Genomic DNA, 27,910 nt, shown 5'->3' with positions numbered 1-27,910 from the left:
ACAATTGCAACCCGTGTGAAGGTGATGGTCATTTGTACGTTCCAGGCAACCTAGGCTTCACTCTAGGTCGTTGTTCCACCAGATCGAATTGCTAGGGCCTAAGAAGTCACCGCCAGAAGCATAAGATACAAAATAAATATAACAGTTTTTCCATCGTATAGAACGAATAATAGCAATCAGTGTGAATGTTATGGTCATTTCTACGTTCCGGGCAACCTAGGCTTCACTCTAGGGCGTTGCTCCACCAGATCCAACAGTTAGGGCCTTAGAAGTCAACGCCCGAAGCATAAAATACAAAATAAATAGAACAGTTTTTCCACTGTATAAAACGAATAATTGCTACCAGTGTAAAAGTTATGGTCATTTCTACGTTCCGGGCAACCTAGGCTTCACCCTAGGGCGTTGTTCCACCAGATAGAATAGTTAGGGCCTAAGAAGTGTACGCCAGAAGCATAAAATACAATATAAATAGAACAGTTGTTCCATCATATAAAACGAGTAATTGCAACCAGTATGAAAGTTGTGGTCATTTCTACTTTCCGGGCAACCTAGGCTACACCCCAGGGTGTTGCTCCAACAGATTGAATAGTTAGGGCCTTAGAACTCAATGCCCGAAGCATAAAATGCAATAAAAATACAACAGTCTTTCCATCATATAACCGGAATAATTGCAACCAGTTTGAAAGTGATGTTCATTTCCACGTTCCGGGCAACCTCGGCTTCACTCTAGGGCGTTGCTCCACCAGATCGAATAGTTAGTGCCTTAGAAGTCAACGCCAGAAGCATAAAACACAATATCAATTCAACAGTGTTTCCATCGTATAAAACGAATAATTGCAACCAGTAAGAAAGTTATGGTCATTTCTACTTTCCGGGCAACCTAGGATCCACCCTAGGGCGTTGCTGCAACCGATTGAATAGTTAGGGCCTTAGAAGTCAACGCCCGAAGCATAAAATACAAAACAAATAGAACAGTTTTTCCATCGTATAAAACGAATAATTGCTACCGATGTGAAAGTTATGGTCATTTCTACGTTCCGGGCAACCTACGCTTCACCCTAGGGCGTTGTTCCACCAGATCGAATAGTTAGGGCCTAAGAAGTGAACGCCAGAAGCATAAAATACAATATAAATACAACAGTTTTTCCATCATATAAAACGAGTAATTGCAACCAGTATAAAAGTTGTGGTCATTTCTACGTTCCGGGCAACCTAGGCTACACCCTAGGGCGTTGCTCCAACAGACTGAATAGTTAGGGCCTTAGAAGTCAATCCCCGAAGCATAAAATGCAATAAAAATACAACAGTCTTTCCATCATATAACCGGAATAATTGCAACCAGTTTGAAAGTGATAGTGTAAAAGGTATGGTCATTTCTACGTTCCGGGCAACCTAGGCTTCACCCTAGGGCGTTGTTCCACCAGATCGAATAGTTAGGGCCTAAGAAGTGAACGCCAGAAGCACAAAATACAATATAAATACAACAGTTTTCCCATCATATAAAACGAGTAATTGCAACCAGTATGAAAGTTGTGGTCATTTCTACTTTCCGGGCAACATAGACTACACCCTAGGGCGTTGCTACAGCAGATTGAATAGTTAGGGCCTTAGAAGTCAATGCCCGAAGCATAAAATGCAATAAAAATACAACAGTCTTTCCATCATATAACCGGAATAATTGCAACCAGTTTGAAAGTGATGGTCATTTCTACGTTGCGGGCAACCTCAGCTTCACTCTAGGGCGTTGCACCACCAGATCGAATAGTTAGGGCCTTAGAAGTCAACGCCCGAAGCATAAAATACAAAATAAATAGAACAGCTTTTCCATTGTATAAAACGAATAATTGCTACCAGTGTGAAAGTTATGTTCATTTCTACGTTTCTGACAACCTAGGCTTCACCGTAGGGTGTTGCTCCACCAAATCGAATAGGTAGGGCCATGGAAGTCAACGCCCGAAGCATAAAATACAATAAATATACAAGAGTTTTTCCATCGTATAACAGGAATAATTGCAACCAGTGTGAAAGTGATGGTCATTTCTACGTTCTGGGCAACCTAGGCTTCACTCTAGGGCGTCGTTCCACCAGATCGAATAGTTAGGGCCTAAGAAGTCAACGACAGAAGCATAAAATACATTAAATATACAAGAGCTTTTCCATTGTATAACAGGAATAATTGCAACCAGTGTGAAAGTGATGGTCATTTCTACGTTCCGGGCAACCTAGGCGTCACTCTAGGGCGTTACTCCACCACATCTAATAGCTACGCCCTTAGCAGTCAACGCTAGAAATATAAATTAGATTAAAAATGCAACAGTTTTTCCAACGTATAGCATGAATAATTGCAACCGGTGTGAATGTTATGGTCATTTCTACGTTCCGGGCAACCTAGGCTTGACTGTAGGGTGTTGCTCCACCAGATCGAATAGGTCGGGCCATAGAAGTCAACGACCGAAGCATAAAATACAAAATAAATAGAACAGTTTTTCCATTGTATAAAACGAATAATTGCTATCAGTGTGAAAGTTATGTTCATTTCTACGTTCCGGGCAACCTAGGCTTGGCTGTAGGGCGTTGCTCCACCAGATCGAATAGGTAGGGCCATAGAAGTCAACGCCCGAAGCATAAAATACGTTAAATATACAAGAGCTTTTCCATCGTATAACAGGAATAATTGCAACCCGTGTGAAAGTGATGGTCATTTGTACGTTCCAGGCAACCTAGGCTTCACTCTAGGGCGTTGTTCCACCAGATCGAATTGTTAAGGCCTAAGAAGTCAACGCCAGGAGCAAGAGATACAATATAAATATAACAGTTTTTCCATCGTATAGAACGAATAATAGCAACCAGTGTGAAAGTTATGGTCATTTCTACGTTCCGGGCAACCTAGGCTTCACTCTAGGGCGTTGCTCCACCAGATCGAATAGTTAGGGCCTTAGAAGTCAACGCCAGAAGCATAAATTACAATAAAAATGCAACAGTTTTTCCAACGTATAGCATGAATAATTGCAACCGGTGTGAATGTTATGGTCATTTCTACGTTCCGGGCAACCTAGGCTAGACTGTAGGGCGTTGCTTCAACAGATTGAATAGTTAGGGCCTTAGAAGTCAACGCCCGAAGCATAAAATACAAAATAAATAAAACAGTTTTTCCATCGTATAAAACGAATAATTGCTACCGGTGTGAAAGTTATGGTCATTTCTACGTTCCGGGCAACCTAGGCTTCACTCTGGGACGCTGCTCCACCAGATCGAATAGATAGGGCCTTAGAAGTCAACGCCAGAAGCATAAAATACCATAAAGATGCAACAGTTTTTCCATCGTATAACAGGAATAATTGCAACCAGTGTGAAAGTAATGGTCAGTTCTACGTTCCGGGCAACCAAGGCTTCACTCTGGGACGCTGCTCCACCAGATCGAATAGATAGGGCCTTAGAAGTCAACGCCAGAAGCATAAAATACAATAAAGATGCAACAGTTTTTCCATCGTATAACAGGAATAATTGCAACCAGTGTGAAGGTAATGGTATGTCCTACGTTCCGAGCAAGCTTGGCTTCACCCTAGTGTGTTGCTAAACCAGATCGTATAGTTAGGGCCTTAGAAGTCAACGCCCGAAGCATAAAATACAATATAAATAGAACAGTTTTTCCATTGTATAAAACGAATAATAGCAACCAGTGTGAAAGTTATGGTCATTTCTACGTTCCGGGCAACCTAGGCCTCACTCTAGGGCGTTGCACCACCAGATCGAATAGTTAGGGCCTTAGAAGTCAACGCCCGAAGCATAAACTACAAAATAAATAGAACAGTTTTTCCATTGTATAAAACGAATAATTGCTATCAGTGTGAAAGTTATGTTCATTTCTACGTTCCGGGCAACCTAGGCTTGGCTGTAGGGCGTTGCTCCACCAGATCGAATAGGTAGGGCCATAGAAGTCAACGCCCGAAGCATAAAATACAATAAAAATACAACAGTCTTTCCATCCTATAACAGGAATAATAGCAACCAGTATGAAAGTTATGGTCATTTCTACGTTCCGGGCAACCTAGGCTACACCCTAGGGCGTTGCTCCACCAGATCGAATAGTTAGGGCCTTAGAAGTCAACGCCCGAAGCATAAAATACAATATAAATAAAACAGTTTTTCCATCGTATAAAACGAATAATTGCTACCAGTGTGAAATGAATGGTCATTTCTACGTTCCGGGCAACCTAGGCTTCACTCTAGGGCGGTGCTCCACAAGATCAAATAGTTAGGGCCTAAGAAGTCAACGCCAGGAGCATAAAATACAACATAAATACAACAGACTTTCCATCGCATATAAAGTATATTTGCAAACAGTGTGAAAGTAATGGTCATTTCTACGTACCGGGCAACCTAGGCTCCACTCTAGGGCGTTGCTCCACCAAATCGAATAGCTAGGGCCTTAGAAGTCAACGCCAGAAGCATAAAATACAATAAAGAAGCAAAAGTTTTTCCATCGTATAACATGAATAACTGCAAACAGTATGAAAGTACTGGTCATTTCTACGTTCCGGGTAACCTAGGTTTCACTCTAGGGCGTTGCTCCACCAGATCGAATAGCTAGGGAATTAGAATTCAACGCCATAAGAATAAAATACAATATAAGTCCAACAGTTTTTCCATCGTATAAAATGAATAATTGCAACCAGTGTAAAAGTTATGGTCATTTCTACGTTCCGGACAACCTGGGCTTCACCCTAGGCCGTTGTTCCACCAGATCGAATAGTTAGGGCCTAAGAAGTGAACGCCAGAAGCATAAAATACAATATAAATACACTGTTTTTCCATCATATAAAACGAACGATAGCAACCAGTGTGGAAGTTATGGTCACTTCCACGTTCCGGGCAACCTAGGCTTCACTTTAGGGCGTCGCTCCACCAGATCAAATAGTTAGGGCCTAAGAAGTCAACGCCAGAAGCATAAAATGCAACATAAATACAACAGATTTTCAATCGTATAAAACGAATAATAGCAACCAGTGTGAAAGTTATGGTCATTTCTACGATCCGGGCAACCTAGGCTTCACTCTAGGGCGTTGCTCCACGAGATCAAACAGTTAGGGCCTTAGATGTCAACGCCAGAAGCATAAAATACAATAAAAATGCAACAGTTTTTCCATCGTATAACAGGAATAACTGCAACCAGTGTGAAAGTACTGGTCATTTCTACGTTCCGGGTAACCTAGGTTTCACTCTAGGGCGTTGCTCCACCAGATCGAATAGATAGGGACTTAGAATTCAACGCCATAAGAATAAAATGCAATATAAATAAAACAGTTTTTCCATCGTATAAAACGAATATTAGCAACCAGAGTGAAAGTTATGGTCATTTCAACGTTCCGGGCAATCTAGGCTTCACTCTAGGGCGTTGCTTCTCCAGATCAATCAGTTAGGGCCTTAGAAGACAACGCCCGAAGCATAAAATGAAAAATAAATAGAACAGTTTTTCCATTGTATAAAACGAATAAATGCTAGCAGTGTAAAAGTTATGGTCATTTCTACGTTCCGGGCAACCTAGGCTTCACCCTAGGGCGTTGTTCCACCAGATCGAGTAGTTAGGGCCTAAGAAGTGAACGCCAGAAGCATAAAATACAATATAAATACAACAGTTTATCCATCACATAAAACGAATAATTGCAACCAGTATGAAAGTGATGGTCATTTCTACGTACCGGGCAACCTAGGCTTCACTCTAGGGCGTTGCTCCACCAGATCGAATAGCTAGGGCCTTAGAAGTCAACGCCTGAAGCATAAAATACAATAAAAATAAAACATTCTTTCCATGCTATAACAGGAATAATTGCAACCCTTGTGAAAGCGATGGTCATTTGTACGTTCCAGGCAACCTAGGCTTCACTCTAGGGCGTTGTTCCACCAGATCGAATTGTTAGGGCCTAAGAAGTCAACGCCAGAAGCATAAAATACAATATAAATATAACAGTTTTTCCAACGTATAAAACGAATAATAGTAACCAGTGTGAAAGCTATGGGCATTTCTACGTTCCGGGCAACCTAGGCTTCACTCTAGGCCGTTGCTCCACCAGATCGAATAGTTAGGGCCTTAGAGGTCAACGCCCGAAGCATAAAATATAAAACAAATAGAACAGCTGTTCCATGTATAAAACGAATAATTGTTTCCAGTGTGAAAGTTATGGTCATTTCTACGTTCCGGGCAACCTAGGCTTCACCATAGGGGTTTGCTCCACCAGATGGAATAGTTGGGGCCTAAGAAGTCAACGGCAGAAGCATAAAATACGATATAAATACAACAGCTTTTCTATCGTATAATACGAATAATTGCAACCAGTGTGAAAGTGATGGTCATTTCTACGATCCGGGTAACCCAGGTTGCTCTCTAGGGCATTACTCCACCACATCGAATAGCTACGGCCGTAGAAGTCAACGCCCGAAGCATAAAATACAAAATAAATGTAACAGCTTTTCCATCGTATAAAACGAATAATAGCAACCAGTGTGAAAGTTATGGTCATTTCTACGTTCCGGGCAACCTAGGCTTCACTGTAGGGCGTTGCTCCACCAGATCAAACAGTTAGGGCCTTAGAAGCCAACGCCCGAAGCATTAAATACAAAATAAACAGAACAGTTTTTCCATTGTATAAAACGAATAATTGCTACCAGTGTAAAAGTTATGGTCATTTCTACGTTCCGGGCAGCCTAGACTTCACCCTCGGCCGTTGTTCCACAAGATCGAATAGTTCGGGCCTAAGAAGTGAACGCCAGAAGCATAAAATACAATATAAATACAACAGTTTTTCCATCGTATAAAACGAATAATTGCAACCAGTATGAAACTTATGGTCATTTATATTTTCCGGGCAGCCTAGGCTTCACCCTAGGGCATTGCTCCAACAGATCAAACAGTTAGGGCCTTAGAAGTCAATGCCCGAAGCATAAAATGCAATAAAAATACAACAGTTTTTCCATCATATAACAGGAATAATTGCAGCCAGTTTGAGAGTGATGGTCTTTTCTACTTTCCGGGCAACCTGCGCTTCACCCTAGGGCGTTGTTCCACCAGATGGAATTGTTAGGGCCTAAGAAGTCAACGCCAGAAGCATAAAATACGATATAAATACAAAAGCATTTCCATCATATAAAACGAATAATTGCAACCAGTGTGAAAGTTATGGTCATTTCTACGTTCCGGGCAACCTAGGCTTCACCCAAGGGCGTCGCTCCAACAGATTGAATAATTAGGGCCTTAGAAATCAATGCCCGAAGCATAAAATGCAGTAAATATACAACAGCATTGCCATCGTATAAAATGAATAATTGCAAACAGTGTGAAAGATATGGATATTTCTACGTTCCGGGCAACCCAGGTTTCACTCTATGGCGTTCATCCACCACATCGAATAGCTACGGCCTCAGAAGTCAACGCGTGAAGCATAAAATACAATAAAAATACAACAGTCTTTCCATCCTATAACAGGAATAATTGCAACCCGTGTGAAAGTGATGATCATTTCTACGTTCCAGGCAACCTAGGCTTCACTCTAGGGCGTTGATCCAATAGATCGAATAGTTAGTGCCTTTGAAGTCAACGCCAGTTGCATAAAATACAATATAAATACAACAGTTTTTCCATCGTATAAAACGAATAATTGCAACCAGTATGAAAGTTATGGTCATTTCTACGTTCCGGGCAACCTAGGCTACACCCTAGGGCGTTGCTCCAACAGATTGAATGGTTAGGGCCTTCGAAGTCAACGCCGGAAGCATAAAATGCAATAAAAATACAACAGTTTTTCCATCGTATAAAAGGATTAATTGCAACTAGTTTGAAAGTGACGGTCATTTCTACGTTCCGGGCAACCTAGGCCTCACTCTAGGGCATTGCTCCACCAGATCGAATAGTTTGTGCCTTAGTAGTCAACGCCAGAAGCATAAAATACAATATAAATACAACAGTTTTTCCATCGTATAAAACGAATGATTGCTACCAGTATAGAAGTGATGGTCATTTCTACGTTCCGGGAAACCTAGGCCTCACTCTAGGGTGTTGTTCCACCAGATTGAATAGTCAGGGCCTAAGAAATCAACGCCAGAAGCATAAAATACGATATAAATACAACAGCTTTTCCATCGTATAAAACGAATAATTGCAACCTGTGTGAAAGTTATGGTCATTTCTACGTTCCGGGCAACCTAGGCTTCACCCTAGGGCGTTGCTCCAACAGATTGAATAGTTAGGGCCTTAGAAGTCATTGCCCGAAGCATAAAATGCGATAAAAATACAACAGTTTTTCCATCATATAACAGGAATAATTGAAACCAGTGTGATAGTAGTGGTCATTTCTCCGTTCCGGGCAACCTAGGTTTCTCTCCAGGGCGTTGCTCCACCAGATCGAATAGTTACGGCCTAAGAAGTCAACGCCAGAAGTATAAAATACGATAAAGATGCAACAGTTTTTCCATCGTATAAAACGAATAATTGCAACCAGTGTGAAAGTTATGGTCATTTCTACATTCCGAGCAACCTAGGCTTCACTCTAGGGCATTGCTCCACCAGATCGAATAGTTAGGGCCTTAGAAGTCAACGCCCGAAGCATAAAATACAATATAAATAAAACAGTTTTTCCATCGTATAAAACGAATAATTGCTACCAGTGTGAAATGAATGGTCATTTCTACGTTCCGGGCAACCTAGGCTTCACTCTAGGGCGGTGCTCCACAAGATCAAATAGTTAGGGCCTAAGAAGTCAACGCCAGGAGCATAAAATACAACATAAATACAACAGACTTTCCATCGCATATAAAGTATATTTGCAAACAGTGTGAAAGTAATGGTCATTTCTACGTACCGGGCAACCTAGGCTCCACTCTAGGGCGTTGCTCCACCAAATCGAATAGCTAGGGCCTTAGAAGACAACGCCAGAAGCATAAAATACAATAAAGAAGCAAAAGTTTTTCCATCGTATAACATGAATAACTGCAAACAGTATGAAAGTACTGGTCATTTCTACGTTTCGGGTAACCTAGGTTTCACTCTAGGGCGTTGCTCCACCAGATCGAATAGCTAGGGAATTAGAATTCAACGCCATAAGAATAAAATACAATATAAGTCCAACAGTTTTTCCATCGTATAAAATGAATAATTGCAACCAGTGTAAAAGTTATGGTCATTTCTACGTTCCGGACAACCTGGGCTTCACCCTAGGCCGTTGTTCCACCAGATCGAATAGTTAGGGCCTAAGAAGTGAACGCCAGAAGCATAAAATACAATATAAATACACTGTTTTTCCATCATATAAAACGAACGATAGCAACCAGTGTGGAAGTTATGGTCACTTCCACGTTCCTTGCAACCTAGGCTTCACTTTAGGGCGTCGCTCCACCAGATCAAATAGTTAGGGCCTAAGAAGTCAACGCCAGAAGCATAAAATGCAACATAAATACAACAGATTTTCAATCGTATAAAACGAATAATAGCAACCAGTGTGAAAGTTATGGTCATTTCTACGATCCGGGCAACCTAGGCTTCACTCTAGGGCGTTGCTCCACGAGATCAAACAGTTAGGGCCTTAGATGTCAACGCCAGAGGCATAAAATACAATAAAGGTGCAACAGTTTTTCCATCGTATAAAATGAATATTTGCATACATTGTGAAAGTAATGGTCATTTCTACGTTCCGGGCAACCTATGCGACACTATAGAGCGTTGCTCCGCCAGAGCGAATAGTTGAGGGCCTTAGAAGTCAACGCCAGAAGCATAAAGTACGATATAAATACAACAGCTTTTCCATCGTATAAAACGAATAATAGCAACCAGTGTGAAAGTTATGGTCATTTCTCCGTTCCGGGCAACCTTGGCTTCACTCCAGGGCGTTGCTCCACCGGATCAAACAGTTAGGGCCTTAGAAGTCAACGCCCGAAGCATAAAATACAAAATAAATAGAAAGGTTTTTCCATTGTATAGAACGAATAAATGCTACCAGTGTAAAAGTTATGGTCTTTTCTACGTTCCGGGCAGCCTAGGCTCCACCCTAGGGCGTTGTTCCACCAGATGGAGTAGTTAGGGCCTAAGAAGTCAACGCCAGAAGCATAAAATACAATATAAATACAACAGCTTTTCCATCGTAGAAAACGAATAATGGCAACCAGTGTGAAACTTATGGTCATTTCTACGTTCCGAGCAACCTAGGCTTCACTCTAGGGCCTTCCTCCACCAGATCGAATAGTTAGGGCCTTAGATGTCAACGCCAGATGCATAAAATACAATAAAGGTGCAACAGTTTTTCCATCGTATAACAGGAATAACTGCAACCAGTGTGAAAGTACTGGTCATTTCTACGTTCCGGGTAACCTAGGCTTCACTCTAGGGCGTTGTTGCACCAGATCGAATAGCTAGGGCCTAAGAAGTCAACGCCAGAAGCATAAAATACAATATAAATATAACAGTTTTTCCATCGCATAAAATGAATAATAGAAACCAGTGTGAAAGTTATGGTCATTTGTACGTTCCGGGCAACATAGGCTTCACCCTAGGGCGTTGTTCCACCAGATGGAATAGTTAGGTCATAAGAAGTCAACGCCAGAAGCATAAAATACGGTATAAATACAACAGCTTTTCCATCGTATAAAACGAATAATTGCAACCAGTATGAAAGTTATAGTCATTACTACTTTTCGGGCAACCCAGGCTACACCCTAGGGCGTTGCTCCAACAGATTGAATGGTTAGCGCCTTAGAAGTCAATGCACGAAGCATAAAATGCAATAAAAATACAACAGTTTTTCCATCGTATAAACCGAATAATTGCAACCAGTATGAAAGTTAACGTCATTTCTACTTTCCGGGCAACCTAGGCTTGACCCTAGGGCGTTGCACCAACAGATTGAATAGTTAGGGCCTTAGAAGTCAACGCCGAAAGCATAAAATGCAATGAAACTACAACAGTTTTTCCATCGTAAACAACGAATAATTGAAACCAGTGTAATAGTAATGGTCATTTCTACGTTCCGGGCAACCTAGGCTTCACTGTAGGGCGTTGCTCCACCAGATCAAACAGTTAGGGCCTTAGAAGCCAACGCCCGAAGCATTAAATACAAAATAAACAGAACAGTTTTTCCATTGTATAAAACGAATAATTGCTACCAGTGTAAAAGTTATGGTCATTTCTACGTTCCGGGCAGCCTAGACTTCACCCTCGGCCGTTGTTCCACAAGATCGAATAGTTCGGGCCTAAGAAGTGAACGCCAGAAGCATAAAATACAATATAAATACAACAGTTTTTCCATCGTATAAAACGAATAATTGCAACCAGTATGAAACTTATGGTCATTTATATTTTCCGGGCAGCCTAGGCTTCACCCTAGGGCATTGCTCCAACAGATCAAACAGTTAGGGCCTTAGAAGTCAATGCCCGAAGCATAAAATGCAATAAAAATACAACAGTTTTTCCATCATATAACAGGAATAATTGCAGCCAGTTTGAGAGTGATGGTCTTTTCTACTTTCCGGGCAACCTGCGCTTCACCCTAGGGCGTTGTTCCACCAGATGGAATTGTTAGGGCCTAAGAAGTCAACGCCAGAAGCATAAAATACGATATAAATACAAAAGCATTTCCATCATATAAAACGAATAATTGCAACCAGTGTGAAAGTTATGGTCATTTCTACGTTCCGGGCAACCTAGGCTTCACCCAAGGGCGTCGCTCCAACAGATTGAATAATTAGGGCCTTAGAAATCAATGCCCGAAGCATAAAATGCAGTAAATATACAACAGCATTGCCATCGTATAAAATGAATAATTGCAAACAGTGTGAAAGATATGGACATTTCTACGTTCCGGGCAACCCAGGTTTCACTCTATGGCGTTCATCCACCACATCGAATAGCTACGGCCTCAGAAGTCAACGCGTGAAGCATAAAATACAATAAAAATACAACAGTCTTTCCATCCTATAACAGGAATAATTGCAACCCGTGTGAAAGTGATGATCATTTCTACGTTCCAGGCAACCTAGGCTTCACTCTAGGGCGTTGATCCAATAGATCGAATAGTTAGTGCCTTTGAAGTCAACGCCAGTTGCATAAAATACAATATAAATACAACAGTTTTTCCATCGTATAAAACGAATAATTGCAACCAGTATGAAAGTTATGGTCATTTCTACGTTCCGGGCAACCTAGGCTACACCCTAGGGCGTTGCTCCAACAGATTGAATAGTTAGGGCCTTCGAAGTCAACGCCGGAAGCATAAAATGCAATAAAAATACAACAGTTTTTCCATCGTATAAAAGGATTAATTGCAACTAGTTTGAAAGTGACGGTCATTTCTACGTTCCGGGCAACCTAGGCCTCACTCTAGGGCATTGCTCCACCAGATCGAATAGTTTGTGCCTTAGTAGTCAACGCCAGAAGCATAAAATACAATATAAATACAACAGTTTTTCCATCGTATAAAACGAATGATTGCTACCAGTATAGAAGTGATGGTCATTTCTACGTTCCGGGAAACCTAGGCCTCACTCTAGGGTGTTGTTCCACCAGATTGAATAGTCAGGGCCTAAGAAATCAACGCCAGAAGCATAAAATACGATATAAATACAACAGCTTTTCCATCGTATAAAACGAATAATTGCAACCTGTGTGAAAGTTATGGTCATTTCTACGTTCCGGGCAACCTAGGCTTCACCCTAGGGCGTTGCTCCAACAGATTGAATAGTTAGGGCCTTAGAAGTCATTGCCCGAAGCATAAAATTCGATAAAAATACAACAGTTTTTCCATCATATAACAGGAATAATTGAAACCAGTGTGATAGTAGTGGTCATTTCTCCGTTCCGGGCAACCTAGGTTTCTCTCCAGGGCGTTGCTCCACCAGATCGAATAGTTACGGCCTAAGAAGTCAACGCCAGAAGTATAAAATACGATAAAGATGCAACAGTTTTTCCATCGTATAAAACGAATAATTGCAACCAGTGTGAAAGTTATGGTCATTTCTACATTCCGAGCAACCTAGGCTTCACTCTAGGGCATTGCTCCACCAGATCGAATAGTTAGGGCCTTAGAAGTCAACGCCCGAAGCATAAAATACAATATAAATAAAACAGTTTTTCCATCGTATAAAACGAATAATTGCTACCAGTGTGAAATGAATGGTCATTTCTACGTTCCGGGCAACCTAGGCTTCACTCTAGGGCGGTGCTCCACAAGATCAAATAGTTAGGGCCTAAGAAGTCAACGCCAGGAGCATAAAATACAACATAAATACAACAGACTTTCCATCGCATATAAAGTATATTTGCAAACAGTGTGAAAGTAATGGTCATTTCTACGTACCGGGCAACCTAGGCTCCACTCTAGGGCGTTGCTCCACCAAATCGAATAGCTAGGGCCTTAGAAGACAACGCCAGAAGCATAAAATACAATAAAGAAGCAAAAGTTTTTCCATCGTATAACATGAATAACTGCAAACAGTATGAAAGTACTGGTCATTTCTACGTTCCGGGTAACCTAGGTTTCACTCTAGGGCGTTGCTCCACCAGATCGAATAGCTAGGGAATTAGAATTCAACGCCATAAGAATAAAATACAATATAAGTCCAACAGTTTTTCCATCGTATAAAATGAATAATTGCAACCAGTGTAAAAGTTATGGTCATTTCTACGTTCCGGACAACCTGGGCTTCACCCTAGGCCGTTGTTCCACCAGATCGAATAGTTAGGGCCTAAGAAGTGAACGCCAGAAGCATAAAATACAATATAAATACACTGTTTTTCCATCATATAAAACGAACGATAGCAACCAGTGTGGAAGTTATGGTCACTTCCACGTTCCTTGCAACCTAGGCTTCACTTTAGGGCGTCGCTCCACCAGATCAAATAGTTAGGGCCTAAGAAGTCAACGCCAGAAGCATAAAATGCAACATAAATACAACAGATTTTCAATCGTATAAAACGAATAATAGCAACCAGTGTGAAAGTTATGGTCATTTCTACGATCCGGGCAACCTAGGCTTCACTCTAGGGCGTTGCTCCACGAGATCAAACAGTTAGGGCCTTAGATGTCAACGCCAGAGGCATAAAATACAATAAAGGTGCAACAGTTTTTCCATCGTATAAAATGAATATTTGCATACATTGTGAAAGTAATGGTCATTTCTACGTTCCGGGCAACCTATGCGACACTATAGAGCGTTGCTCCGCCAGAGCGAATAGTTGAGGGCCTTAGAAGTCAACGCCAGAAGCATAAAGTACGATATAAATACAACAGCTTTTCCATCGTATAAAACGAATAATAGCAACCAGTGTGAAAGTTATGGTCATTTCTCCGTTCCGGGCAACCTTGGCTTCACTCCAGGGCGTTGCTCCACCGGATCAAACAGTTAGGGCCTTAGAAGTCAACGCCCGAAGCATAAAATACAAAATAAATAGAAAGGTTTTTCCATTGTATAGAACGAATAAATGCTACCAGTGTAAAAGTTATGGTCTTTTCTACGTTCCGGGCAGCCTAGGCTCCACCCTAGGGCGTTGTTCCACCAGATGGAGTAGTTAGGGCCTAAGAAGTCAACGCCAGAAGCATAAAATACAATATAAATACAACAGCTTTTCCATCGTAGAAAACGAATAATGGCAACCAGTGTGAAACTTATGGTCATTTCTACGTTCCGAGCAACCTAGGCTTCACTCTAGGGCCTTCCTCCACCAGATCGAATAGTTAGGGCCTTAGATGTCAACGCCAGATGCATAAAATACAATAAAGGTGCAACAGTTTTTCCATCGTATAACAGGAATAACTGCAACCAGTGTGAAAGTACTGGTCATTTCTACGTTCCGGGTAACCTAGGCTTCACTCTAGGGCGTTGTTGCACCAGATCGAATAGCTAGGGCCTAAGAAGTCAACGCCAGAAGCATAAAATACAATATAAATATAACAGTTTTTCCATCGCATAAAATGAATAATAGAAACCAGTGTGAAAGTTATGGTCATTTGTACGTTCCGGGCAACATAGGCTTCACCCTAGGGCGTTGTTCCACCAGATGGAATAGTTAGGTCATAAGAAGTCAACGCCAGAAGCATAAAATACGGTATAAATACAACAGCTTTTCCATCGTATAAAACGAATAATTGCAACCAGTATGAAAGTTATAGTCATTACTACTTTTCGGGCAACCCAGGCTACACCCTAGGGCGTTGCTCCAACAGATTGAATGGTTAGCGCCTTAGAAGTCAATGCACGAAGCATAAAATGCAATAAAAATACAACAGTTTTTCCATCGTATAAACCGAATAATTGCAACCAGTATGAAAGTTAACGTCATTTCTACTTTCCGGGCAACCTAGGCTTGACCCTAGGGCGTTGCACCAACAGATTGAATAGTTAGGGCCTTAGAAGTCAACGCCGAAAGCATAAAATGCAATGAAACTACAACAGTTTTTCCATCGTAAACAACGAATAATTGAAACCAGTGTAATAGTAATGGTCATTTCTACGTTCCGGGCAACCTAGGCTTCACCCTAGAGCGCTGCTCCACCAGATCGAATAGTTAGTGCCCTAGAAGTCAGCGCCAGAAGCATAAAATACAATATAAATACAACAGTTTTTCCATCGTATAAAACGAATAATTGCAACCAGTATGAAAGTTATGGTCATCTCTACTTTCCGGGCAACCTAGGCGTCACTCTAGGGCGTTGCTCCACCATATCTAGTAGCTACGGCCTTAGAAGTCACCGCCAGAAGCACAATATACAATAAAAATGCAGCAGTTTTTCCATCGTATAGCATGACTAATTGCAGCCAGTGCGAAAGTAATGCCCATATCGACATTTCGAGCATCCTAGACTTAACTCTGAGGCGTTGCTCCACCAGATCGAAGAGTTAGGGCCTTAGAATTCAACGCCAGGAGCATAAGCAACAAAATAAATACAACAGTCTTTCCATCGTATAAAACGAATAATTGCAACCTGTGTGATGGTTGTGGACATATCTACGTACCGGGCAACCTAGGCTTCACTGTAGGGCGTTGCTCCACGACATCGAATAGTTAGGGCCTTAGAAGTCAACGCCAGAAGCATAAAATACAATAAAGATGCAACAGTTTTTCCATCATACAACAGGAATAACTGTAAACAGTGTGAAAGTACTGGTCATTTCTACTTCCCGGGCAACCTAGGCTTCACTCTAGGGCGTTGCTCCACCAGATCGAATAGTTAGGGCCTTAGAAGTCAGCGCCGGAATCATAAAATTCAAAATAAATAGAACAGTTTTTCATTGTATAAAACGAATAACTGCAACCAGTGTGAAAGTTATGGTCATTTCGACGATCCGGGCAACCTAGGCTTCACTCTAGGGCGTTGCCCCACCAGATCAAACAGTTAGGGACTTAGAAGTCAACGCCAGAAGCATAAAATACAATAAAGATGCAACAGTTTTTCCATCGTACTGCAGGAATAACTGCAAACAGTGTGAAAGTACTGGTCATTTCTACGTTCCGGGTAACCTAGGTTTCACTCTAGGGCGTTGCTCCACCAGATCAAATAGTTAGGGCCTAAGAAGTCAACGCCAGAAGCATAAAATGCAACATAAATACAACAGATTTTCCATCGTATAAAACGAATAATAGCAACCAGTGTGAAAGTTATGGTCATTTCGACGATCCGGGCAACCTAGGCTTCACTCTAGGGCGTTGCTCCACCAGATCGAATAGTTAGGGCCTTAGAAGTCAACGCAAGAAGCATAAAATACAATAAAGATGCAACAGTTTTTCCATCGTACTGCAGGAATAACTGCAAACAGTGTGAAAGTACTGGTCATTTCTACGTTCCGGGTAACCTGGGTTTCACTCTAGGGCGTTGCTCCACCAGATCGAATAGCTAGGGCCTTAGAAGTCAACGCCAGAAGCATAAAATACAATAAAGGTGCAACAGTTTTTCCTTCGTGTAACAGGAATAATTGCAACCAGTGTGATTGTTATGGTCATTTCTACTTCGCAGGCAACCTAGGCTTCACTCTAGGGCGTTGCTCCACCAGATCGAATAGTTAGGGCCTTAGAAGTCAACGCCCGAAGCATAAAATGCAAAATAAATAGAACAGTAGTTCCATTGTATAAAACGAATAACTGCAACCAGTGTGAAAGTACTGGACATTTCTACGTTTCGGCAGCCTAGGCTTCACCCTAGGGCGTTGTTCCACCAGATGGAATAGTTAGGGCCTAAGAAGTCAACGCCAGAAGCATAAAATACAATATAAATACAACAGCTTTTCCATCGTAGAAAACGAATAATGGCAACCAGTGTGAAACTTATGGTCATTTCTACGTTCCGAGCAACCTAGGCTTCACTCTAGGGCCTTCCTCCACCAGATCGAATAGTTAGGGCCTTAGATGTCAACGCCAGATACATAAAATACAATAAAGGTGCAACAGTTTTTCCATCGTATAACAGGAATAACTGCAACCAGTGTGAAAGTACTGGTCTTTTCTACGTTCCGGGCAACCTAGGCTTCACCCTAGGGCGTTGTTCCACCAGATCGAATAGTTAGGGCCTAAGAAGTGAACGCCAGAAGCATAAAATACAATATAAATACAACAGTTTTTCCATCGAATAAAACGAATAATTGCAACCAGTATGAAACTTATGGTCATTTCTACTTTCCGGGCAACCTAGGCTTCACACTCTGGCGTTCTACCACCACATCGAATAGCTACGGCCACAGAAGTCAACGCCTGAAGTATAAAATACAATAAAAATACAACAGTCTTTCCATCCTATAACAGGAATTATTGCAACCCGTGTGAAAGTGATGGTCATTTCTACGTTCCAGGCAACCTAGGCTTCACTCTAGGGCGTTGTTGCACCAGATCGAATAGTTCGGGCCTAAGAAGTCAACGCCAGAAGCATAAAATACAATATAAATATAACAGTTTTTCCATCGTATAAAATGAATAATAGAAACCAGTGTGAAAGTTATGGTCATTTGTACGTTCCGGGCAACATAGGCTTCACCCTAGGGCGTTGTTCCACCAGATGGAATAGTTAGGTCATAAGAAGTCAACGCCAGAAGCATGAAATACGGTATAAATACAACAGCTTTTCCATCGTATAAAACGAATAATTGCAACCAGTATGAAAGTTATAGTCATTTCTACTTTTCGGGCAACCTAGGCTACACCCTAGGGCGTTGCTCCAACAGATTGAATAGTTAGCGCCTTAGAAGTCAATGCACGAAGCATAAAATGCAATAAAAATACAACAGTTTTTCCATCGTATAAACCGAATAATTGCAACCAGTATGAAAGTTAACGTCATTTCTACTTTCCGGGCAACCTAGGCTTGACCCTAGGGCGTTGCACCAACAGATTGAATAGTTAGGGCCTTAGAAGTCAACGCCGAAAGCATAAAATGCAATGAAACTACAACAGTTTTTCCATCGTAAACAACGAATAATTGAAACCAGTGTAATAGTAATGGTCATTTCTACGTTCCGGGCAACCTAGGCTTCACCCTAGAGCGCTGCTCCACCAGATCGAATAGTTAGTGCCCTAGAAGTCAGCGCCAGAATCATAAAATACAATATAAATACAACAGTTTTTCCATCGTATAAAACGAATAATTGCAACCAGTATGAAAGTTATGGTCATCTCTACTTTCCGGGCAACCTAGGATCCACCCTAGGGCGTTGCTCCAACAGCTTGCATAGTTAGGGCCTTAGAAGTCGACCCCCGAAGCATGAAATACAAAATAAATAGAACAGTTGTTCCATCGTATAAAACGAATAATTGCTACCAGTGTGAAAGTTATGGTACTTTCTACATTCCGGGCAACCTAGGTTTCACTCTAGGGCGTTGCTCCGCCAGATCGAATAGGTAGGGCCATAGAAGTCAACGCCCGAAGCATAAAGTACATTAAATATACAAGAGCTTTTCCATCGTATAACAGGAATAATTGCAACCAGTGTGAAAGTTATGGTCATTTGTACGTTCCGGGCTACCTAGGCTTCACCCTAGGGCGTTGCTCCAACAGATTGAGTAGTTAGGGCCTAAGAAGTCAACGCCAGAAGCATAAAATACGATATAAATACAACAGCTTTTCCATCGTATAAAACGAATAATTGCAACCTGTGTGAAAGTTATGGTCATTTCTACGTTCCGGGCAACCTAGGCTTCACCCTAGGGCGTTGCTCCAACAGATTGAATAGTTAGGGCCTTAGAAGTCATTGCCCGAAGCATAAAATGCGATAAAAATACAACAGTTTTTCCATCATATAACAGGAATAATTGAAACCACTGTGATAGTAGTGGTCATTTCTCCGTTCCGGGCAACCTAGGTTTCTCTCCAGGGCGTTGCTCCACCAGATCGAATAGTTACGGCCTAAGAAGTCAACGCCAGAAGTATAAAATACGATAAAGATGCAACAGTTTTTCCATCGTATAAAACGAATAATTGCAACCAGTGTGAAAGTTATGGTCATTTCTACATTCCGAGCAACCTAGGCTTCACTCTAGGGCGTTGCTCCACCAGATCGAATAGTTAGGGCCTTAGAAGTCAACGCCCGAAGCATAAAATACAATATAAATAAAACAGTTTTTCCATCGTATAAAACGAATAATTGCTACCAGTGTGAAATGAATGGTCATTTCTACGTTCCGGGCAACCTAGGCTTCACTCTAGGGCGGTGCTCCACAAGATCAAATAGTTAGGGCCTAAGAAGTCAACGCCAGGAGCATAAAATACAACATAAATACAACAGACTTTCCATCGTATATAAAGTATATTTGCAAACAGTGTGAAAGTAATGGTCATTTCTACGTACCGGGCAACCTAGGCTCCACTCTAGGGCGTTGCTCCACCAAATCGAATAGCTAGGGCCTTAGAAGTCAACGCCAGAAGCATAAAATACAATAAAGAAGCAAAAGTTTTTCCATCGTATAACATGAATAACGGCAAACAGTATGAAGGTACTGGTCATTTCTACGTTCCGGGTAACCTAGGTTTCACTCTAGGGCGTTGCTCCACCAGATCGAATAGCTAGGGAATTAGCATTCAACGCCATAAGAATAAAATACAATATAAGTCCAACAGTTTTTCCATCGTATAAAATGAATAATTGCAACCAGTGTAAAAGTTATGGTCATTTCTACGTTCCGGACAACCTGGGCTTCACCCTAGGCCGTTGTTCCACCAGATCGAATAGTTAGGGCCTAAGAAGTGAACGCCAGAAGCATAAAATACAATATAAATACACTGTTTTTCCATCATATAAAACGAACGATAGCAACCAGTGTGGAAGTTATGGTCACTTCCACGTTCCGGGCAACCTAGGCTTCACTTTAGGGCGTTGCTCCACCAGATCAAATAGTTAGGGCCTAAGAAGTCAACGCCAGAAGCATAAAATGCAACATAAATACAACAGATTTTCCATCGTATAAAACGAATAATAGCAACCAGTGTGAAAGTTATGGTCATTTCTACGATACGGGCAACCTAGGCTTCACTCTAGGGCGTTGCTCCACCAGATCAAACAGTTAGGGCCTTAGATGTCAACGCCAGAGGCATAAAATACAATAAAGGTGCAACAGTTTTTCCATCGTATAACAGGAATAACTGCAACCAGTGTGAAAGTCCTGGTCATTTCTACGTTCCGGGTAACCTAGGTTTCACTCTAGGGCGTTGCTCCACGAGATTGAAAAGCTAGAGACTTAGAATTCAACGCCAGAAGAATAAAATACAATATAAGTACAACAGTTTTTCCATCGTATAAAATGAATATTTGCATACATTGTGAAAGTAATGGTCATTTCTACGTTCCGGGCAACCTATGCGACACTCTAGAGCGTTGCTCCACCAGAGCGAATAGTTGAGGGCCTTAGAAGTCAACGCCAGAAGCATAAAGTACGATATAAATACAACAGCTTTTCCATCGTATAAAACGAATAATAGCAACCAGTGTGAAAGTTATGGTCATTTCTCCGTTCCGGGCAACCTTGGCTTCACTCCAGGGCGTTGCTCCACCGGATCAAACAGTTAGGGCCTTAGAAGTCAACGCCCGAAGCATAAAATACAAAATAAATAGAAAGGTTTTTCCATTGTATAGAACGAATAAATGCTACCAGTGTAAAAGTTATGGTCTTTTCGACGTTCCGGGCAACCTAGGCTTCACCCTAGGGCGTTGTTCCACCAGATCGAATAGTTAGGGCCTAAGAAGTGAACGCCAGAAGCATAAAATACAATATAAATACAACAGTTTTTCCATCGAATAAAACGAATAATTGCAACCAGTATGAAACTTATGGTCATTTCTACTTTCCGGGCAACCTAGGCTTCACACTCTGGCGTTCTACCACCACATCGAATAGCTACGGCCACAGAAGTCAACGCCTGAAGTATAAAATACAATAAAAATACAACAGTCTTTCCATCCTATAACAGGAATTATTGCAACCCGTGTGAAAGTGATGGTCATTTCTACGTTCCAGGCAACCTAGGCTTCACTCTAGGGCGTTGTTGCACCAGATCGAATAGTTCGGGCCTAAGAAGTCAACGCCAGAAGCATAAGATACAATATAAATATAACAGTTTTTCCATCGTATAAAATGAATAATAGAAACCAGTGTGAAAGTTATGGTCATTTGTACGTTCCGGGCAACATAGGCGTCACTCTAGGGCGTTGCTCCACCATATCTAGTAGCTACGGCCTTAGAAGTCAACGCCAGAAGCACAAAATACAATAAAAATGCAGCAGTTTTTCCATCGTATAGCATGACTAATTGCAGCCAGTGCGAAAGTAATGCCCATATCGACATTTCGAGCATCCTAGACTTAACTCTGAGGCGTTGCTCCACCAGATCGAAGAGTTAGGGCCTTAGAATTCAACGCCAGGAGCATAAGCAACAAAATAAATACAACAGTCTTTCCATCGTATAAACCGAATAATTGCAACCAGTATGAAAGTTAACGTCATTTCTACTTTCCGGGCAACCTAGGCTTGACCCTAGGGCGTTGCACCAACAGATTGAATAGTTAGGGCCTTAGAAGTCAACGCCGAAAGCATAAAATTCAATGAAACTACAACAGTTTTTCCATCGTAAACAACGAATAATTGAAACCAGTGTAATAGTAATGGTCATTTCTACGTTCCGGTCAACCTAGGCTTCACCCGAGAGCGCTGCTCCACCAGATCGAATAGTTAGTGCCCTAGAAGTCAGCGCCAGAATCATAAAATACAATATAAATACAACAGTTTTTCCATCGTATAAAACGAATAATTGCAACCAGTATGAAAGTTATGGTCATCTCTACTTTCCGGGCAACCTAGGATCCACCCTAGGGCGTTGCTCCAACAGCTTGAATAGTTAGGGCCTTAGAAGTCAACCCCCGAAGCATGAAATACAAAATAAATAGAACAGTTGTTCCATCGTATAAAACGAATAATTGCTACCAGTGTGAAAGTTATGGTACTTTCTACATTCCGGGCAACCTAGGTTTCACTCTAGGGCGTTGCTCCACCAGATTGAGTAGTTAGGGCCTAAGAAGTCAACGCCAGAAGCATAAAATACGATATAAATACAACAACTTTTCCATCGTATAAAACGAATAATTGCAACCTGTGTGAAAGTTATGGTCATTTCTACGTTCCGGGCAACCTAGGCTTCACCCTAGGGCGTTGCTCCAACAGATTGAATAGTTAGGGCCTTAGAAGTCATTGCCCGAAGCATAAAATGCGATAAAAATACAACAGTTTTTCCATCATATAACAGGAATAATTGAAACCAGTGTGATAGTAGTGGTCATTTCTACGTTCCGGGCAACCTAGGTTTCTCTCCAGGGCGTTGCTCCACCAGATCGAATAGTTACGGCCTAAGAAGTCAACGCCAGAAGTATAAAATACGATAAAGATGCAACAGTTTTTCCATCGTATAAAACGAATAATTGCAACCAGTGTGAAAGTTATGGTCATTTCTACATTCCGAGCAACCTAGGCTTCACTCTAGGGCGTTGCTCCACCAGATCGAATAGTTAGGGCCTTAGAAGTCAACGCCCGAAGCATAAAATACAATATAAATAAAACAGTTTTTCCATCGTATAAAACGAATAATTGCTACCAGTGTGAAATGAATGGTCATTTCTACGTTCCGGGCAACCTAGGCTTCACTCTAGGGCGGTGCTCCACAAGATCAAATAGTTAGGGCCTAAGAAGTCAACGCCAGGAGCATAAAATAAAACATAAATACAACAGACTTTCCATCGTATATAAAGTATATTTGCAAACAGTGTGAAAGTAATGGTCATTTCTACGTACCGGGCAACCTAGGCTCCACTCTAAGGCGTTGCTCCACCAAATCGAATAGCTAGGGCCTTAGAAGTCAACGCCAGAAGCGTAAAATACAATAAAGAAGCAAAAGTTTTTCCATCGTATAACATGAATAACTGCAAACAGTATGAAAGTAAAGGTCATTTCTACGTTCCGGGTAACCTAGGTTTCACTCTAGGGCGTTGCTCCACCAGATCGAATAGCTAGGGAATTAGAATTCAACGCCATAAGAATAAAATACAATATAAGTCCAACAGTTTTTCCATCGTATAAAATGAATAATTGCAACCAGTGTAAAAGTTATGGTCATTTCTACGTTCCGGACAACCTGGGCTTCACCCTAGGCCGCTGTTCCACCAGATCGAATAGTTAGGGCCTAAGAAGTGAACGCCAGAAGCATAAAATACAATATAAATACACTGTTTTTCCATCATATAAAACGAACGATAGCAACCAGTGTGGAAGTTATGGTCACTTCCACGTTCCGGGCAACCTAGGCTTCACTTTAGGGCGTTGCTCCACCAGATCAAATAGTTAGGGCCTAAGAAGTCAACGCCAGAAGCATAAAATGCAACATAAATACAACAGATTTTCCATCGTATAAAACGAATAATAGCAACCAGTGTGAAAGTTATGGTCATTTCTACGATCCGGGCAACCTAGGCTTCACTCTAGGGCGTTGCCCCACCAGATCAAACAGTTAGGGACTTAGAATTCAACGCCAGAAGAATAAAATACAATATAAGTACAACAGTTTTTCCATCGTATAAAATGAATATTTGCATACATTGTGAAAGTAATGGTCATTTCTACGTTCCGGGCAACCTATGCGACACTATAGAGCGTTGCTCCGCCAGAGCGAATAGTTGAGGGCCTTAGAAGTCAACGCCAGAAGCATAAAGTACGATATAAATACAACAGCTTTTCCATCGTATAAAACGAATAATAGCAACCAGTGTGAAAGTTATGGTCATTTCTCCGTTCCGGGCAACCTTGGCTTCACACTCTGGCGTTCTACCACCACATCGAATAGCTACGGCCACAGAAGTCAACGCCTGAAGTATAAAATACAATAAAAATACAACAGTCTTTCCATCCTATAACAGGAATTATTGCAACCCGTGTGAAAGTGATGGTCATTTCTACGTTCCAGGCAACCTAGGCTTCACTCTAGGGCGTTGTTGCACCAGATCGAATAGTTCGGGCCTAAGAAGTCAACGCCAGAAGCATAAAATACAATATAAATATAACAGTTTTTCCATCGTATAAAATGAATAATAGAAACCAGTGTGAAAGTTATGGTCATTTGTACGTTCCGGGCAACATAGGCGTCACTCTAGGGCGTTGCTCCACCATATCTAGTAGCTACGGCCTTAGAAGTCAACGCCAGAAGCACAAAATACAATAAAAATGCAGCAGTTTTTCCATCGTATAGCATGACTAATTGCAGCCAGTGCGAAAGTAATGCCCATATCGACATTTCGAGCATCCTAGACTTAACTCTGAGGCGTTGCTCCACCAGATCGAAGAGTTAGGGCCTTAGAATTCAACGCCAGGAGCATAAGCAACAAAATAAATACAACAGTCTTTCCATCGTATAAACCGAATAATTGCAACCAGTATGAAAGTTAACGTCATTTCTACTTTCCGGGCAACCTAGGCTTGACCCTAGGGCGTTGCACCAACAGATTGAATAGTTAGGGCCTTAGAAGTCAACGCCGAAAGCATAAAATGCAATGAAACTACAACAGTTTTTCCATCGTAAACAACGAATAATTGAAACCAGTGTAATAGTAATGGTCATTTCTACGTTCCGGTCAACCTAGGCTTCACCCTAGAGCGCTGCTCCACCAGATCGAATAGTTAGTGCCCTAGAAGTCAGCGCCAGAAGCATAAAATACAATATAAATACAACAGTTTTTCCATCGTATAAAACGAATAATTGCAACCAGTATGAAAGTTATGGTCATCTCTACTTTCCGGGCAACCTAGGCGTCACTCTAGGGCGTTGCTCCACCATATCTAGTAGCTACGGCCTTAGAAGTCAACGCCAGAAGCACAAAATACAATAAAAATGCAGCAGTTTTTCCATCGTATAGCATGACTAATTGCAGCCAGTGCGAAAGTAATGCCCATATCGACATTTCGAGCATCCTAGACTTAACTCTGAGGCGTTGCTCCACCAGATCGAAGAGTTAGGGCCTTAGAATTCAACGCCAGGAGCATAAGCAACAAAATAAATACAACAGTCTTTCCATCGTATAAAACGAATAATTGCAACCTGTGTGATGGTTGTGGACATATCTACGTACCGGGCAACGTAGGCTTCACTGTAGGGCGTTGCTCCACGACATCGAATAGTTAGGGCCTTAGAAGTCAACGCCAGAAGCATAAAATACAATAAAGATGCAACAGTTTTTCCATCACACAACAGGAATAACTGCAAACAGTGTGAAAGTACTGGTCATTTCTACTTCCCGGGCAACCTAGGCTTCACTCTAGGGCGTTGCTCCACCAGATCGAATAGTTAGGGCCTTAGAAGTCAGCGCCGGAATCATGAAATTCAAAATAAATAGAACAGTTTTTCATTGTATAAAACGAATAACTGCAACCAGTGTGAAAATACTGGTCATTTCTACGTTCCGGCAACCTAGGCTTCACTCTAGGGCGTTGCTCCACCAGATCGAATAGTTAGGGCCTTAGAAGTCAACGCCAGAAGCATAAAATACAATAAAGATGCAACAGTTTTTCCATCGTACTGCAGGAATAACTGCAAACAGTGTGAAAGTACTGGTCATTTCTACGTTCCGGGTAACCTAGGTTTCACTCTAGGGCGTTGTTCCACCAGATCCAATAGCTAGGGCCTTAGAAGTCAACGCCAGAAGCATAAAATACAATAAAGGTGCAACAGTTTTTCCTTCGTGTAACAGGAATAATTGCAACCAGTGTGATTGTTATGGTCATTTCTACTTCGCAGGCAACCTAGGCTTCACTCTAGGGCGTTGCTCCACCAGATCGAATAGTTAGGGCCTTAGAAGTCAACGCCCGAAGCATAAAATGCAAAATAAATAGAACAGTAGTTCCATTGTATAAAACGAATAACTGCAACCAGTGTGAAAGTACTGGACATTTCTACGTTTCGGCAGCCTAGGCTTCACCCTAGGGCGTTGTTCCACCAGATGGAATAGTTAGGGCCTAAGAAGTCAACGCCAGAAGCATAAAATACAATATAAATACAACAGCTTTTCCATCGTAGAAAACGAATAATGACAACCAGTGTGAAACTTATGGTCATTTCTACGTTCCGAGCAACCTAGGCTTCACTCTAGGGCCTTCCTCCACCAGATCGAATAGTTAGGGCCTTAGATGTCAACGCCAGATACATAAAATACAATAAAGGTGCAACAGTTTTTCCATCGTATAACAGGAATAACTGCAACCAGTGTGAAAGTACTGGTCATTTCTACGTTCCGGGTAACCTAGGTTTCACTCTAGGGCGTTGCTCCACCAGATCGAATAGCTAGGGCCTTAGAAGTCAACGCCAGAAGCATAAAATACAATAAAGGTGCAACAGTTTTTCCTTCGTGTAACAGGAATAATTGCAACCAGTGTGATTGTTATGGTCATTTCTACTTCGCGGGCAACCTAGGCTTCACTCTAGGGCGTTGCTCCACCAGATCGAATAGTTAGGGCCTTAGAAGTCAAAGCCCGAAGCATAAAATGCAGAATAAATAGGACAGTAGTTCCATTGTATAAAACGAATAACTGCAACCAGTGTGAAAGTACTGGACATTTCTACGTTTCGGCAGCCTAGGCTTCACCCTAGGGCGTTGTTCCACCAGATGGAATAGTTAGGGCCTAAGAAGTCAACGCCAGAAGCATAAAATACAATATAAATACAACAGCTTTTCCATCGTAGAAAACGGATAATGGCAACCAGTGTGAAACTTATGGTCATTTCTACGTTCCGAGCAACCTAGGCTTCACCCTAGGGCCTTCCTCCACCAGATCGAATAGTTAGGGCCTTAGATGTCAACGCCAGATGCATAAAATACAATAAAGGTGCAACAGTTTTTCAATCGTAAAACAGGAATAACTGCAACCAGTGTGAAAGTACTGGTCATTTCTACGTTCCGGGTAACCTAGGTTTCACTCTAGGGCGTTGCTCCACCAGATAGAATAGCTAGGGACTTATAATTCAACGCCAGAAGAATAAAATACAATACCAGTACAACAGTTTTTCCATCGTATAAAATGTATATTTGCAAAAATTGTGAAAGTAATGGTCATTTCTACGTTCCGGGCAACCTATGCGACACTCAAGGGCGTTGCTACACCACATCTAATAGCTACGTCCTTAGAAGTCAACGCCAGAAACACAAAATACAATAAAAATGCAGCAGTTTTTCCATCGTATATCATGACTAATTGCAACCAGTGCGAAAGTAATGATCATATCGACATTTCGGGCATCCTAGACTTAACCCTGAGGCGCTGCTCCACCAGGTCGAAGAGTTATGGCCTTAGAAGTCAACGCCAGAAGCATAAACTACAAAATAAGTACAACAGTCTTTCCATCGTATAAAACGAATAATTGCAATCTGTG

Source organism: Calliopsis andreniformis, unplaced genomic scaffold (assembly GCF_051401765.1).
Source record: "Calliopsis andreniformis isolate RMS-2024a unplaced genomic scaffold, iyCalAndr_principal scaffold0008, whole genome shotgun sequence".
NCBI lineage: Eukaryota > Metazoa > Arthropoda > Insecta > Hymenoptera > Andrenidae > Calliopsis > Calliopsis andreniformis.
Note: the sequence above shows the minus strand (reverse complement) of the source record.